Below are 11,328 nucleotides of genomic sequence, written 5' to 3' on the forward strand. Positions count from 1 at the left end.
AGGGCAGAGACTGTAGGTCTGAAGAAGAAGAAGAAGAGTAAGAAATGTAGAATATTACAAACTATGGGTATAGCCATTAGATGGCTAAGACAACATGCCACAAAATTGGCAGGGCAAATATGGGTCATCAGATATGGGCTGGCTACAGAGCTTCCTTCAGTGCTCACTGTAAGATCCTTCAATGCTCTGCCAGGCATGGCTGAGGTCAGCTTAAACAAGTTATTTCACACACATGGCAATGTCATGGCTGAGCAGTACAATGCAGTTTAGCATTCCATCACAGGGGGAGCCCAGGGTGCTGCAGATCAGGGTTGAACACATGAACATGTGTGTTGTGAGGAGCCCAGGGCTCAGATATAGTAAGGGGGACTGCAGGTCAGGATTGGTGTGCATGCACAGAGCTCAGTGTGTGTGGGAACCCAGAGATGGAATATTGGGGGTGGGGAGTAGAGGGGGAGGTGTGGGTTAGAACTGAGGGCATTGGCAGAACTGGGAGCTGTAGTAATGCCGGTCACAACCCCGGAGCATTGGCTGATCTCTGTCACTGAGGCCTAGAAACCTGGAATTGCCTTTTGCTCACTGCCTCTGGGCTGGGCTGCCTTTGCTAACCTAGTGGGAATCTGAGGTTTGTTTACATATTAGTTTCATTGCAAACTCCCCCCTACCTCCGCTTACATTCCCTCACTACCTTGGAGTCTGATGGAATTGATGAAGGAAGAGATCACCTTTCACAAGGGCTGGGAATGAATGGCTTGACCCCATTCACTTTACCCATTGTGGGCTATTTGACATAGGAACAAACCCTTCCCTTCTTTTGTCTAACTTTAATCAATACCTCTGACTTTCTTTTCTAATCAGCCTTGATGAAATTGCCACTGAGACTTGCATTTCCCAACATTTCCATTCTAATGGCCCTCAGTGGGACCTATTAAAATGAGAGTAACTTTGCTTCTGCCGCTGGCCCTTGATTCCTTGAGAGATTTGTCAGATCCCCAGGCAGTGTCCAGCTCTAAGATGGCATTTCTCAGAATCCTGATTAAGGCATGTGAAGTTATAATGACCCACGTGTCCTCCTCTAAATCTCTACAGAGTCACAGGTGCTGCATGGCTAATTGGAGAGACTGTTTTAGTAGCTGTGTTGCTGACAGGGATGTTTTTAATGAGCACATAATGAAGCAGGGGGTTTGTTTTGTTTTGTTTTGTTTTCTGAATTAGTATTTTTATCCTAAGCAAAACATTGGTGAAATTAACATGTTCCAAATGAAATTGATCAGCGTTCCTTCAGGCTAGGGAACCATCACTTCAGTTCTGTGATCAGGCATATAGAAATAGCTGCATCCTTAAGGTCAAGCACCTCATACCCTATGGGCAGAATTTTCATTGCCACTTCTCTGATCAGCTACCAGGGACTGAGATAGCTCTTGTTAAAGTTTATCCCCTTGCCAATACTGCCCTTGTCAGAGTGTTACATTCACTCTGTGAGCCTCTTGTCAGCTCCAATTCCCACCTGCTTTGCCTGTGAAATTAGCAGCACACAGAATGAGAAGGAATATTCCTTAGTTTGCAAAAATCAGGATATAGCTTTAAAGTGAAATTAGTGCCTATGACTGTAACATGTACCCACTCAATAGCCACTTCGCAGTGAAGTCCCCTTTCCACAGGGGGGTCCATTAGTGATGATAGATAGATAGATAGGGGAAATGTAAAAAAAAATTAGCCAGGTAAACAGAGAGATGATTCGGCAGATGAATGGCTTGCAAAGCAGATTCACAGATGTATAGGCAGGCAGTTAGACAGACTAATGATAGATGTAGTAAGATGAGGCCTGGAGACATAAACCCTTGGTATCAGAGGCCTGGTATGAGGCCTGAGGCCTGAACTGAAATAATGGTCAAGTCGTTGCTAACATAAAGCAAAGTTAGGCTGTGAGCCAGAGGCAGGCCCTGCTCACAAAAGTTGGCAAGAGGAAGGCTGCTAAAAGAACTTATGCCAGGATGGTACCACAACAGCCTGGTACGAACACATCCCACAGAGACAGTGGCGGCTCTATGTATTTTGCCGCCCCAAGCACGGCAGTGAGGCAGGCTTCGGCGGCCTGCCTGCAGGAGGTCCGATGGTAACACGGATTCGGTGTCCCGCCACTGAATTGCCGCCAAAGCCACGGGACTGACGGACCTCCTGCAGGCATGCCGCTGAAGGCAGCCTGACTGCACCCTCACTGCTACCGGCAGGCCGCCCCTGCGGCTTGCCGCCCCAGGCACGCGCTTGGTGCGCTGGTACCTGGAGCCGCCCCTGCACAGAGATAACAAGGAACAAGCAGACCCAGCCTAAAGACAGGGTCAAAAGGACAATATGATGGATAGACAATATGATGGATAGACTTGTTTGTTTGAACCAACCTGTACCAGGAGAAAGGCAGCATCCTAACGCGTAGAGGGGCTGTACCTCATTGTGTTCAATGATGTGTAACCTGTTTGTACCTGTTGTAACATACCCAGACCAGTGGGGTACAGGAGTCTGGTAGAGGGCAAATATACTGGTCACTGGATGAGTAGTTTTCTGTTCTCTGAGTGACCAGAGCAGGGGCTGCACTAGAGTAATCAGGAACCTGCTAGAACCAGTTAAGGCAGGCAGGCTAATTAGGACACCTGGAGCCAATTAAGAAGAAGTTTCTAGAATCAATTAAGGCAGGCTAATCGGGGCACCTGGGTTTTAAAAAGGAGCTCACTTCAGTTTGTGGTGCGAGTGTGAGGAGCTGGGAGCAAGAGGCACAAGGAGCAGAGGGTGAGCTGCTGGAGGACTGAGGAGCACAAGCGTTATCAGACACCAGGAGGAAGGTCCTATGGTGAGAATAAGGAAGGTGTTTGGAGGAGGCCATGGGGGAGTAGCCCAGGGAGTTGTAGCTGTCGTGCAGCTGTTACAGGAGACACTATAGACAGCTGCAGTCCACAGGGCCCTGGGCTGGAACCTGGAGTAGAGGGCGGGCCCGGGTTCCCCCCAAACCTCCCAATTGACCTGGACTGTGGGTTCTTCCAGAGGGGAAGGTCTCTGGGCTGTTCCCCAACCCACATGGTGAATCTCTGAAGCAAGAAAATCCGCCAGTAAGTGCAGGACCCACCAAGATAGAGGAGGAACTTTGTCACACTGGTGTCAGTAGTGGGATCTTGGGGTGCACAGTGCGGCGGAAGAAGGAGGGTGATTTTTTAAAAAAGGGAGAGGGTTTATTTTTTTTCACCACAATGGATGACGTAGTGCGGGCACTGATACAAACTATGGCGGCCCAGCAGGAGGCTACCCGTGTCCAGGCAGCCACGCAACAGGAGGCATAGCGGCTGCAGCAAGAGACTAATCGCCTGCTGATGGACCAGGCTGTTCAAGACCAAGCTATGTTGCGGGAACTGGTAAACCAGGTAAAGTCCCTTACAGAGCTGAATCGCAGCCATGATGGGACGCGGCTCATACGGGCCAGCTATTGGCTGCAGAAAATGACATGGGAGGATGATGTAAAGGCATACCTTCTGGCCTTGGAGAGGAAAGCCCTAAGGGAGGCCTGGCCTCAACATCAGTGGTCTGGCATCCTTGCCCCTTTCCTGTGTGGGGAGGCCCAGAAGGCCTACCATGATCTGCCTGAAAAGGCTGCAGCAAACTACCCCCAGCTGAAAGCAGAAATCCTGGCCAGATCTCGGGTAACGACAGCAGTGCGGGCCCAGCAGTATCACGGTTGGAAGTATCAGGAAGACAAAACCCCGCGGTCCCAATTGTATGACTTCATCCATCTCACACGAAAGTGGTTGCAAACAGAGTCCCAGAGTCCGGAAGAGATACTAGCGGTTCTGGTCATCGACCGATACATGAGGGGACTACCACCAGACCTTCTTGCCTGGGTAAGCCAGAACGAACTCTCCACCTATGACGAGGTTGTCGCCCTGATAGAGAGGTGAAGGACAGCGAGGGAGCTGACCCTGACCAGTTAAGGAAGAGGCACCCCGGGTTAAATTAGCAGCACCAAGCCCTAAAGTTCAGGTGACTGGGCCACCAGGAGGGCCCAGGTGGAAAAAGAGAGAGGCTGAAGGCCCATCAGAGGCCACAAAGAATCGGAGCACTGAGGAAGAAGAGGATCGTTATGTTAGACTGCCCAAACCAAGAGACCGGGGAACGCCTAGGGCTCCATACAGATGTTATTCCTGCGGGAAGTGGGGATACATAGCTGCACAGTGTCCCAATGCTGAGGAGTCTATGCAGTGCAACCTGGGGAACTGTGCAGATCCATGCTCCCTAATCCACCTTGTGGGGGTCTCACTAACCCCACATATGTATATCAGACCAGTGAAACTAAATGGGGTAGGGACCAAGGCACTGGTTGATTCAGGGAGTGCTATCACGCTTATCTCAGGGAAGCTCGTGAAGCGTAGTCAGCTGCTGCAGGCTAAACATATGGGGATAACCTGTGTCCATGGGACAGTTAGTTACTACCCCACCATCCCAGTAAAAATCGAGATCCAAGGGAACACTACTGAGGTAGCAGCAGGTGTAGTCCCTAAACTCCCATACCTGGTGCTCATAGGGAGGGACTTCCCAGGGTTTGGAAATTTACTCCCAGTAGGGGGATTGGAGAAAGATGGGGACCCTAAAATTGGTGAGGCATCCACAACAGACTGTCAACCCCCAATCTTCTCTGAAATATCCCCAGATTTGTTCTCCACTCCCAGGCAGGGTAGAAAGACAAAAAAGGAAAGAAGTGCAGCTAAAGCCTTGGGAACCCGAATACTGACCCAAAGTCAGAGGGTCACTCTTGTAGATAGGCGGACCTGCGCAGCTGAAAAGGAGGCCAGGCAGGAGGGAGAAGTACCTGAGTCTGACCCCCACCCTAATGCTTCTGAACCACTAGAGGCACAGAGACTGGGCCCCTAGATCTTGGGCAGATTAGCCCCAGGAGAGGAAATTTTGGACGGGACCAGGCAGAAGACCCAAGGTGTGACAACATTAGGAAGGAGGTGACTGAAATAGATGGGGTCCCCGTAGAAGGGAAAACCCAGGGACCAGGACCCTACTTCATAATGAAGAAGGATCTCTTATACCGGGTTGCACCAGTACAGGGGCAGAAGGTACAGCAGATTCCAGTACCTCAAAAACACCAGAATGCTGTATTAAGTCTTGCTTATAGTCATCTTTTTGGCGGGCATTTGGGGGTAGAGAAGACCCTGGCACTAGTCCTACGATGGTTCTTCTGGCCCGGAGTACATGAAGAAGTGCGGAGGTACTGTGCCCCCTGCCTGGAGTGTCAGCTGCACAGTCCCCGTCCCCACTTGAGGGCACTTTTAGTACCCCTTCCCATCATAGAGGTCCCCTTCGAGTGAATAGCCATGGACCTAGTGGGACCCCTGGAGAAGACGGCTCGGGGCCACCAATATATACTTGTTGTTTTGGACTATGCTACTCGCTACCCAGAAGCCGTCCCCCTGGGAAACACGGCCTCTAAAACTATAGCCAAAGAGCTGGTGGGGATCTTTGTCTGAATGGGGCTACCGAAGGAGATATTAACCGACCAAGGAACCCCATTTATGTCGAAGCTAATGAAGGACCTCCGTATGCTGCTCCATATGCATACCCTGAGAACTTTGGTCTACCATCCACAGACTGATGGGTTGGTAGAAAGGTTTAACCAAACCCTCAAGGCTATGATAAGGAAGGTGGTAAGATGGGAAGGGAAGGATTGGGACACCCTACTACCCTACCTTATGTTCGCTATCCGGGAGGTACCTCAGGCCTCAACTGGGTTTTCCCCCTTCGAGTTATTATACAGGCGTCACCCCCGTGGCATACTAGATATCACCAAAGAGATCTGGGAAGAGGAACCCAATGAGGGGAGAAATATAATAGAGCATGTAATGCAGATGCGAGACCGGATAGCCTGGGTTACCCCTATTGTATGGGAACATTTGGAGAAGGCACAGGAGGCCCAACGAACCCATTACAATCGCCAGGCAAAAGTGCGACAGTTCCAACCAGGGGATCGGGTTATGGTGTTGGTACCCACAGCAGAAAGCAAGCTTCTGGCCCAATGGCAGGGGCCCTATGAGGTGGTTGAACCCGTGGGGGAAGTAACCTACAAGGTACGGAAGCCAGGACGCAGAAAACAAGAACAGATTTATCACATTAACCTTCTGAAACCCAGGCATGCACAAGAGGCATGCACAACAGTCCAAAAAGACCTAACCCAGGAAAACTAGCCTTCCAAACAGGTGAGAGTGTCTCCCGATTTAACACCAGACCAGAAGAATGAGGTGTCTGAGATGATCTTCCGGAACCAAGATGTGTTCTCGACAAAACCGGGTCGAACAACCGAGACATATCACTACATCGTCACGAACCCTGGGGCCAGAGTAATAATGAGGCCCTATTGGGTGCCAGCGGCAAAAAGGGAGGAAATAAAAGCAGAAGTAAAAAAAAATGCTGGAGTTGGGGATCATCGAAGAATCCCACAGTCAGTGGTCCAGCCCAATTGTGCTGGTGCCCAAACCTGATGGCACCACAAGATTTTGCAACAACTTCCGGTGACTAAACGAAGTATCCCAGTTCGACGCGTACCCCATACTTCGCATAGATGAGCTAGTGGACCATCTGGGTAATGCCCGGTACTTGACTACCCTAGACTTGACAAAGGGGTACTGGCAGATTCCCCTTGCAGAAGACGCAAAGGAAAAGGCTGCATTCTCTACACCAGAGGGTCTTTTTCAATATACTGTCCTCCCTTTTGGACTACATGGGGCCCCAGCTACCTTCCAGGGCTTCATGGACAAGCTATTACGCCTGCATAACAGTTATGCTGCTGCCTACTTGGACGATGTGGTCATTCATACCCCAGACTGGGAAACCCACCTGGAGAAGGTGGAGGAAGTCCTCGATACCTTCAGGTGAGCTGGCCTTACAGCAAACTCTACCAAGTGCGCTGTAGTGTTTACAGAGGCCAAATATCTTGGCTACATTGTGGGAAAAGGTCTGGAAAAACCCCAAGTGAACAAGTTAGAGGCCATCCAAAATTGGCCCCGACTAAGTCGCAAGAAACAAGTCCAGGCGTTCCTAGGTGTGGTGGGGTATTACCGGCTATTTATCCCCCACTTTGCCACAAGGGCAAGCCCCCTGACAGACCTAGTGAAAGCCCGTGGACCTGATCTGGTGAGATGGTCTGACGCAGCAGAGGAAGCATTCACAGACCTATGGACTGCCCTCTGCAATAACCCCGTACTGATAGCCCCTGATTTCACCAAGGAGTTTATCCTGCAGACGGATGCATCGGAAGTAGGGTTGGGGGCCGTTCTGTCACAGATGGTTGGCAAGGAGGAACACCCAATTCTATACCTCAGTCGGAAACTCCTTCCAAGGGAACAAAAATATGCAGTGGTGGAGAGAGAATGCCTTGCTGTAAAATGGGCCATGGAAACATTACGCTACTACCTTCTCGGGCGCAGATTTGTCCTCGTGACCAACCATGCCCCCCTTCAATGGATGCAGCAGAACAAGGAGAAGAACACAAGGGTGACCAGATGGTTCTTATCCCTCCAACCTTTCCAGTTCCGTGTGCAACACAGAGCAGGGAGCCGTCATGGCAACGCCGATGGCTTGTCATGTGTCCACTGTCTGGCATCCCAAGCTGCCCAACCCCTTGGCATTGAGCAGGGGGGAGGTATATGTGACAGACCCAGACCAGTGGGGTACAGGAGTCTGGTAGAGGGCAAATATACTTCTCACTGGATGAGTAGTTTTCTGTTCCCTGAGTGACCAGAGCAGGGGCTGCACTAAAGTAATCAGGAACTTATCATTCATTATTTACTCAGTGCTCACTGAGGCTGGTATTTTCAAAGGATTTAGGTGCTCAAGTCCCACTGAAAACCTAACTCCGATAGGCCCTTTTGAAAATCCCAGCTTACTGGGGCAATATTGTTACTTGGGCCATGATTGCACTGAAGTCAATGGGCTAACTCCTGAGATTCTTAGGGTATGTCTACACTACGAAATTAGGTCGAATTAATAGAAGCCGGTTTTATAGAAATCGGTTGTATACAGCCGATTTTTTGTGTCCCCACATAAAATGCTCTAAGTGGTCTAGTCGGCGGACCGCGTCCACAGTACCGAGGCTAGCGTCGACTGGTAACCGTCCTATTACAAGTTGGATCATCGCACATTAGCAGAGTCTTCCCTGAGCAGCAGATCATGCAATAGGCCTGAAGTCATCATACAGGAAAATGTGGCTATCAGTCTTAGTACACTAACTGCCAAGCGCCCAGGATTTGCTGCCAAGCACCCAGAAGATGCCGAGGGCTATCAGTCATGCTGCTCCGTCGTCTTAAGATGTAAAAAATAGATTTGTTCTGTATTCATTTGCTTTCCACTCCCTCCGTCAAATCAACATCCTGCTAAACCCAGGATTTTCAGTTTAATCTTTGGGGGGACCATTCTGTGTGACAGTTGTTTGTGTTTCTCCCTGATGCACAGCCACCTTTCTTGATTTTAATTCCCTGTACCTGTACGTCATGTCGTCACTCGGCCCGCCCTCCCTCCCTCCTTCCCCTGGTCCGTCAGATTCTAGTTTTGCGCCTTTTTTCAGACCAGGCGCCATAGCTAGCACTGGGATCATGGAGCCCGCTCAGATCACCGCGGCAATTATGAGCACTATGAACACCACGCGCATTGTCCTGGAGTATATGCAGAGCCAGGACATGCCAAGGCGAAACCTGGACCAGCCGAGGAGGCGATTGCAGCGCGGCGAAGAGAGTGATGAGGAAATTGACATGGACATAGACCTCTCACAAGGCACAGGCCCCAGCAATGTGGAAATCATGGTGTTACTGGGGCAGGTTACTGCCGTGGAACGCCGATTCTGGGCCCAGGAAACAAGCACAGACTGGTGGGACAGCATCGTGCTGCAGGTGTGGGACGATTCCCAGTGGCTGCGAAACTTTCGCATGCGTAAGGGCACTTTCATGGAACTTTGTGACTTGCTTTCCCCTGCCCTGAAGCACCAGAATACCAGGATGAGAGCAGCCCTCACAGTTGAGAAGCGAGTGGCGATAGACTTGTGGAACCTTGCAACGCCAGACAGCTACCGGTCAGTCGGGAATCAATTTGGAGTGGGCAAATCTACTGTGGGGGCTGCTGTGATCCAAGTTGCCAGGGCAATGAAAGACATGGTGATATCAAGGGTAGTGACTCTGGGCAACGTGCAGGCAATAGTGGATGGTTTTGCTGAAATGGGATTCCCAAACTGTGGTGGGGCCATAGACGGAACCCATATCCCTATCTTGTCACCGGAGCATCAAGCCACCGAGTACATAAACCGCAAGGGGTACTTTTCAATGCTGCTGCAAGCCCTGGTGGATCACAAGGGACGTTTCACCAACATCAATGTGGGATGGCCAGGAAAGGTACATGATGCTCACGTCTTCAGGCACTCTGGTCTGTTTTGAAAGCTGGAGGAAGGGACTTTCTTCCCGGACCAGAAAGTAACCCTTGGGGATGTTGAAATGCCTATCATGATCCTTGGGGACCCAGCCTACCCCTTAATGCCATGGTTCATGAAGCCGTACACAGGCAGCCGGGACAGTAGTCAGGACCTGTTCAACTACAGGCTGAGCAAGTGCCAAATGGTGGTGGAATGTGCATTTGGATGTTTAAAAGTGCGTTGGCACAGCTTACTGACTCGCTCAGACCTCAGCGAAAGGAATATCCCCATTGTTATTGCTGCTTGCTGTGCGCTCCACAATATCTGTGAGAGTAAGGGGGAGACATTTATGGCGGGGTGGGAGGTTGAGACAACTCGCCTGGCCGCTGATTACGCGCAGCCAGACACCAGGGCAGTTAGAGGAGCACAGCAGGGCACGGTACGCATCAGAGAAGCTTTGAAAACGAGTTTGTGACTGGCCAGGCTACGGTGTGAAACTTCTGTTTGTTTCTCCTTGATGAACCCTCCCCCCCCGCATCCGGTTCACTCTACTTCCCTGTAAACCAACCACCCCACCCTCCCCTCCCCACTTCGAGCACCGCTTGCAGAGGCAATAAAGTCATTGTTATTTAACATTCATGAATTCTTTATTAATTCCTCACACAAGTAGGGGGATAATTGCCAAGGTAGTCTGGGATGGGTGGGGGAGGAGGGATGGAAAAGGACACACTGCATTTTAAAACTTTAACTCTTATTGAAGGCCAGCCCTCTGATGCTTGGGCAATCATCTGGGGTGGAGTGACTGGGTGGCCGGAGGCCCCCCCATCGTGTTCTTGGGCGTCTGGGTGAGGAGGCAATTGGACTTGGGGAGGAGGGCTGTTGGTTACACAGGGCCTGTAGCGGCGGTCTCTGCTCCTGCTGCCTTTCCTGCAGCTCAACCATACGCTGGAGCATATCAGTTTGATGCTCCAGCAGACTGAGCATTGACTCTTGCCTTCTGTCTGCAAGCTGATGCCACCTATCATCTTCAGCCCGCCACTTGCTCTTTTCATCCCGCCATTCAGCCCGCCACCTCTCCTCTCGTTCATATTGTGCTTTTCTCATGTCTGACATTGACTGCCTCCACGCATTCTGCTGTGCTCTATCAGCGTGGGAGGACATCTGGAGCTCCATGAACATATCATCCCGCGTCCTCCGTTTTCTCTTTCTAATGTTCACTAGCCTCTGTGAAGGAGAAACATTTGCAGCTGGTGGAGGAGAAGGGAGAGGTGGTTAAAAAAGACACATTTTAGAGAACAATGGGTACACTCTTTCGTTACAAGGTCGCATTTTTCCTCTTATAGTGAGGGCCTGCCGGTTTGGTATGAGAGATCACTCACGCAGTGCCAGGCAACAGATTTCGGCTTGCAGGCAGACATGGTAACATGTGGGAATGGTTTCAAACAGCAGCGCCCTCATTTCCCATATCAAGGATGAATTGGGTTGGCCATTTAAAATGGGTTTTCAATGTAAAAGGAGGGGCTGCGGTTTCCGGGTTACCATGCAGCAGAAACCCAACTAAACCACCCCCCCCCCCACACACACACAATTCTCTGGGATGATCACTTCACCCCTCCCCCCTCCACGTGGCTAACAGCGGGGAACATTTCTGTTCAGAAGAGCAGGAACGGGCACCTCTGAATGTCCCCTTTATAAAATCACCCCATTTCAACCAGGTGACCATGAATGATATCATTCTCCTGAGGATAACAAAGAGAGATAAGGAATGGATGTTGTTTGCATGCCAGCAAACACCGGGTCCATACGCTGCCATGCTTTGTTATGCAATGATTCCAGACTACGTGCTACTGGCCTGGCCTGGTAAAGTGTCCTACCATGGCGGACGGGAT

This window comes from Trachemys scripta, chromosome 14 (genome assembly GCF_013100865.1).
Source record: "Trachemys scripta elegans isolate TJP31775 chromosome 14, CAS_Tse_1.0, whole genome shotgun sequence".
NCBI classification, from domain to species: domain Eukaryota; kingdom Metazoa; phylum Chordata; order Testudines; family Emydidae; genus Trachemys; species Trachemys scripta.